Source organism: Panthera uncia (genome assembly GCF_023721935.1).
Source record: "Panthera uncia isolate 11264 chromosome A1 unlocalized genomic scaffold, Puncia_PCG_1.0 HiC_scaffold_16, whole genome shotgun sequence".
Classification (NCBI taxonomy): domain Eukaryota; kingdom Metazoa; phylum Chordata; class Mammalia; order Carnivora; family Felidae; genus Panthera; species Panthera uncia.
In genome coordinates, this window is record NW_026057576.1 from 67174674 (window position 1) to 67181268 (window position 6595).

General features: G+C 46.0%; 1 non-coding gene across 1 annotated transcript; it reads right to left on the bottom strand.

Annotated features, from left to right (window-relative positions):
- Positions 1-308: 308 nt before the first annotated feature.
- Positions 309-381, bottom strand: TRNAE-CUC (transfer RNA glutamic acid (anticodon CUC)). Its single transcript has one exon. It is a non-coding gene; the product is annotated as a tRNA-Glu (tRNA).
- Between the last annotated feature and the right edge of the window lie 6214 nt (positions 382-6595).

Sequence of the window (6595 nt, forward strand, 5' to 3'; positions counted from 1 at the left end):
GCTCCTACATCATTTCCTATTCCTTGCTCCTTGCGGGTAAATTTGTAAAAAAAGAATTTTTTTAATGTTTATTTATTTATTCATTTTTGAGAGAGAGAGAGAGACAGACAGAGCATGAGCAGGGGAGGGGCAGAGAGAGGGAGACACAGAATCCGAAGCAGGCTCCAGGCTCTGAGCTGTCAGCACAGAGCCCGACGTGGGGCTCGAACCCATGAACTGTGAGATCATGACCTGAACCCAAGTCGGACACTTGACTGACTGAGACACCCAGGCACCCCGGCAATTTTTTTTTTTTAAAATAAGCTTTATGCCCAGCGTGGGCCTCGAACCCATGACCCTGAGATCGAGAGTCACGTGCTCTACTGACTGAGCCAGCCAGGCACCCCTCCTAGTCAGTAAATTTTTTTTAATATTAAAATAATCAAAATCCATAAAAAGAAAATACACAATTGTCTGGTCATTTTATTTATTTATTTGAGAGGAGAAATGTATTCTGATGCGATTAATTATTAATTAATTATTGGATCAATAATTAATTAAGGGCTGTGATTCTAGAGTGCCTGGATGACTTTTGTCACAACCTCAGTCTCCAATCCAGTGCTGTTCTTTGACAAATGGGGATATTGTGCCTACTTTCCTAACCCCACGTGGCATTTGGGGGATTAGTGATATATTTTTTTAATGTTTATTTACTTATTTTGAGGGGGTGGGGAGAGAGTGGGGAGAGGGACAGAGGGAGAGGGAAAGAGAATCCCAAGCAGGATCCACGCTGTCAGCGCAGAGGCTGACTTGGGGCTCAGTCTCATGAACCACGAGATCATGACCTGAGCGGAAATCAAGAGTCGGACTGAACCACCCAGGTGCCCCAAGGGGATTAAGTAATATTCTTGAGGGTTGTGTCTCAGGGCCTTCTCTTTCCTTCTGCATTCATTGTCCAGCCCCAGCTCACATACCCTTGGTTGGTACTTGGAGATAGAGGTCTCCAGCCCGGGCACCTTTGCTGAGACCGGACCCTAACATCCAGCTGCCCACTAATCACCTTCACTGGGCGCCCAAACATAGGCGTTCAGACTCACCATGGTCAGGATTGACGACCATCTTTCCTTATGAATCTTTTCTCCTTTCCGCTTTCTCTGTCTCTGAACACCAACAACATCCCACCCTGCAGGCTCCACAGGCAAAGCGGGGGGTCACCCTTGCTGCTTCTCCCTCCCTTGCCCACAGTATACAACCAGACACTCACCAGAGCCTTGGTAAAGATTCTCTCCTTGACCAAACCATAGCCAGGCTCCTTTGAGCCCTTCCTTGACTAGGCCTCAACCTTGGCCTATGAAGTCTTGAACAGACGCTAACACAGTTGTTAACAGTTTGCAGCCACGTCCTCTAGATGAGCCTAGGGCCCCCCACCTCCCACTGGAAGTGCCTCTCTGAGAAAACTCAAGGCTGCCCAGATAACTGACGGTCCCAGCCAAACCTGCCGGCAGGGCCCCTGACTCCCCGCCTCTGGGGGAGTGTGGGAGCCTAACTTCCACAAAGGTCAGTCAGCAAACCCAGGCGGTTTCACGGGGACCAGCACTGCCTTCCTGCTCTTCCTGCTTTTTGTAACTTTTCACTTCCCTGACCCTTCTCAAACCCCTGTGCCCCTACCCCCTTCCTCCTTCTCCCTTTAAAACGCCCAGTCGCCTCTGCTCAGATGGGAAAGAAACTCAGAAGCTCAGTGGTGGCCTCTGTTGTCAGCAGTTACTGAGTGAGGTCTGTTCTCACTGCTTTAATGTCCAGCCACGTGTATCTTTGACACCCTCTCGGTTCCATCCACGTCTCTCCGCTCCTTCAGTTCTGGCCACCATCATCTCTCCCCTGGACTGCTACCTCCCAAAGAGGTCCTGGCCCCCAGACTTGCCTTCCCGCAACCCACCTTCCCACTCTCTGCACGGAACGAATTTGGCCGGTGCGCCCTCCACACCCTACGCAAAGCCCTCAGAAATGGCTTGCCCTTGCTCTCAGGATGCCAGAAGTTCTCCAGAATGGTCTGCAGTAGGCAGCCTGTTGACGACCAAGTTAGCAAACTCAGGAGGAGTTGGTTGGGAAGCAGAATCCTTTGGGGCCGGCTGACCTCTCCTCTTCCTCCCTGCCTCCAGGGGGATTGTGACTCTGCCCCTCCACCCCTGCCGTCTCCCGGTCCTCCCAGGCCCGCTCCTCCCCGGCTTCCTTGGTGCAAGACTCCAGGTCTCTGGAGGAAAGGGGCATCAGGAAGGTGTAGGGCCGCTCTTCTGTTTTCCTTTTATTTCTTAACGCAACGTTGTTTGCACACAGCTCCGCTCCCTGTTGCAGGGTGCCCTAACGTTTTCCTTTCATTTAACCTTTACCTTATTTAACTTTGTGAGCTGGGTTTGGTTGTGATTTCCATTTTATGGATGAGCACACAGGCTTGGAGAACTTAAAACGCTTGCCCCCAGCCCCCCAGTCAGCATAGAGAGGACCTACATTCAAGTCTTCCACATCCGAAGCAATATCTTTGTTCTTCCACTCCCTCTGCTCCTTGGCTCCTCTTTCTCCGACACACCCACTGTTTCAGCAGCCCTACTTCCTTCTGCATTTTAAATTCTGTTGCAAGGGAAGTGCTTCTTCCGGCTTCCTGTCTCAGCGTTCCGTGCTCTTCTGCCCCTCTGCGTTCCACGGGGCTGACGGCGATCTGCCACAGAAAATGCATCTTCTTATTTGAAAATCTAATTTTGGGGGCCGAGTAATTTACATAAATGGCTCAAAAACTAAGCATACAGTGAGGCAGGCCACGGTCATTGTGTTTCTGCTGTTACTCTCTGTCTTTCTGTCCCCCCTCTTCTCTTCCCCACCAATAACCACTTCTGTTATTTCCTTGCTTAGTTTTCCAGAGTTTCTTTGTGTGACACAAGTACCGACTCGATGCTTATATTTTTTGCGTTTTGCACGGAGTGCTGCACACCTCATGCACCATTCTGCACCTTGCTTTTTTTCCCTTAACGATAATATATACTGGAAATCGTCCGTTATCAGGGCACGGAAAGTTCCCTCATTCTTTTTGATGGCTGCAGAGTAGTTCAATGGATGGAGATATTCCATGATTGATTTAACTTGTTCCCTAGTGATAGAATTTGGCTACTTTCCATTCTTTAAGTATTACAAAACCGTGCTGGAATAACCTTGGATATACCTCATTTTGCACACATAGCACAAATATGCCTGAGTCAGAGAAAATATTTGATAGAAAGCGCCAAATCTTCCAATATACGTTAATATACATTCACCCCAGCAATGAATGACAGTGCTTGGTCAGCAGTCCATGCTGTTGAACTTTGATATTTTTGCCAATCTTATAGACAAATGGCAGCATATCCCTGTAGCTTTAATGTGCATTTTGCTTATGTGTAAGGGGACTGTCTATTCATATTTTAAAAGTCATTTGTATTTCCTTTAATGTGAATTGTCCGCTCATATCATTTGATCTTTCAGAGAGTAGGTGTTTTGGCCTTGCTATTGACATTTAGGAGCTGTTGATACATTGAGGAGGGTAGTGCTTTGTGATATGAGTCATATGAATATTCTTCCCATCTTTGATGTTTATCTTTTTTAATTTTTTAATGTTTATTTATTTTTGAGAGTGAGAGAGAGAGACAGAGTGTGAGCAGGGGAGGGGCAGAGAGAGAAGGAGACACAGAATCCGAAGCAGGCTCCAGGCTCTGAGCTGTCAGCACAGAGCCCGACGCGGGGCTTGAACTCACGAACTGCGAGATCATGACCTGAGCCAAAGTCAGACGCTTAACCGACTGAGCCACCCAGGCGCCCCATTTGACGTTGATCTTTTGAATTTGCTTAGGATGCTTTTTTGCCAAGCAAAATGTAGTTTTCTTCTTAAAGACTGGAGATTCACTTTTGGGGTGGGGGAAGTGTACAGATCCACACACGTGTAGATCCATGGAATCACCATCACAATCAAGATACAGAACGGTGCCAACACCCAAAAATGCTGTGGTGCTGTTTGTAGTCATGCTCTCCCCCCGCCTAGAAACCACTGATATGTTCTCCCTAACATTTTTTTTCTTTTTAAGAATATTTTATAAATGGAATCGCATAGTACATAAGCTTTTGAGACTGCCTTATCTCAGCATAATGCCTCTAAGACTCATCCAAAGTGAGACCGTAGCATCCGCTTGTTCCTTTCAATTGCTGAGTAGTAGCCCATTTTACAGGATGTGTCACATTTGGTTTATCCATTCAGCCTTGGAAGGACATTTGACTAGTTTCCAGTTTGGGGCAATTATGAATAGAGCTGGGTAAGTACTTACGTACAGGGTTTTTTGTGTGAATATAGAGTAGATACAGAGGAGTGGGGTTTCTTGGTTGTATGTTTAACTTTATTTTTTAATTAATTATTTCCGAGAGGGAGAAAGCACGCGCGTGCGCGTGCGCAAGGAAGGAAGGGGCAGAAGGAGAGGAAGAGAGAGAATCTTCAGCAGGCTCTACGTCCAGTGCAAAACATGTTGAGGGGCTTGATCTCACCACCCTGGGATGGTGACCTGAGCCGAAATCAAGAGTCGATGCTTAACCCACAGCCATCCAGTCGCCCTTTGTTTGAATGTATAGGAAGCTGCAAATTATTTTCTAGAGTGGCTGTATTATTTTGCGTTCCCACCAGCAAAATTGCTTTCCATCCTCCCCAGCAATTGGTGCTGACAGTATCATTTTCATTTCAGCCATTTTATGTATTTAAAAAAATTTTTTTAATGTTAATTTATTTTAGAAAGCACGCATGTGAGCTGGGGAAAGAGACAGAGGGAGGGAGAGGGAGAGAGAGGGAGAGAGAGAGAGAGGGAGAGAGAGAGAGAGGGAGAGAGAGAGAGAGAGAGAGACAGAGAGAGAGAGAGAGAGAGAGTTTGTCTTAAGCAGGCTCCACGCTCAGCATGGAGCCGGACATGGGGCTCAATCCCACAACCTGGGATCATGACCTGAGCCAAAAATCAAGAGTTGGATGCTCAACTGAGTCACCGAGGCGCCCCTCTTTCAACCATTTTAATAGGTATGTAACAATAGCTCATTGTGGTTTTAAATTTGCATTTCCCTAATGGTTATGATACCAACTATATTTTCATGGGCTTGATGATGATGTCTTTTTGGCAGAGTATCTGTTCAAGCCTTTTGCCCATTTTAAAATTACATTGTTTTCTTACTATTCAGAGAACTCTTCAGATACTGTACATGTAACTCCTCTGTCTGATACGTGATCTGGAACTATTTTGTCTCATTGTGTCCTTTGTCTTTTTGTTCTCTTAGCAGTATCTCTGCAGATAAAACTTTGTGTATGCTATACAAAACTGCATCATTTTGATGAAGTCAAGTTAATAATTTTTTTCTTTTCTTTTCTCTTTAGTTTTTTTTTTAAATGTTTATTTTTGAGAGAGAGAGAGAGAGAGAGAGAGAGAGGAAGAGAGAGCGAACAAGCAGGGGAGGAGCAGAGAGAGGAAGACACAGAATCTGAAGCAGGCTCCAGATTCTGTGCTCAGAGCCTGACACGGGACTTGAACCCATGAACCGTGAGATCATGACCTGGGCTGAAGTCGGATGCTGAAACGACTGAGCCACCCAGGCGCCCCTGTTTATTTTTGAGAAAGAGAGAGAGAGGGCACGCATATGCAACATAGGGGAGGGGCAGAGAAAGAGGGAGACAGAGGATCCAAAGCAGGCTCTGCAGCAGAGAGCCCAGCCCCATGCAGGTTCAAACTCACGAACTGAGCAGTCGTGACCTGAGCCGAACTCAGACGCTTAGCTGACTGAGCCACCAGCTGCCCCAATAATGTTCTGTTTCTTAACATGAGTGCTACTACATAAGTGTGTTCAATTGTGAAAATTTGTCATACACATTCCTGTATGTATTTAACGCTGTTTTAAAAATAGGGTATGTTTTGATCCTATAGGCCTATAGGCTGGTTTTGAGCCAGCATCTGGCTGGCTCAACAGAGCATGTGACCCTTGATCTCAGGGTCATGCGTTCAAGCTCCATGTTGGGCATGGAACCTACTTTAGAAAAAAATTCAGTGTGTTTGTATTTAGTGGGCACGATAGCGGAATATAACACAACTGGCATCAAAATCCAACCACACGATCCATTACCATTAATGTGTTGTAGGGTTCTGTTGGCTAATGTTTTACTTAAAAGTTTTGCACTGTTATTCATAAGTGAAATTGGTCTATAGTTTTTTTTCTGAGTGCCATCTTTGTCAAGGACTGGGATCAATAGAACACTTGTTTCATACAATCAGCTTGGAAGTTTTCCTTCTTTTTCTATGTGCTGGCTTATGTTAAAATAGCACTGGGACTACCTGATCTTTAAAGGTGGACAGAAGACAGAATTCCCCTTTCTAATCTGGACCTGGGGTGACTTCCTCTATTTCTTCACTGGTAGTCTGTTTAGACAGGTTAATTTTGAGAAGTAGAATTTTTCTTAAAAATTATACATTAGAGGGGCGCCTGGGGGGCTCAGTCAGTTAGGCATCTGGCTTCAGCACAGGTCATGATCTTGCAGTTCGTGGGTTCGAGGGCCATGTCGGGCTCTGTGCTGACA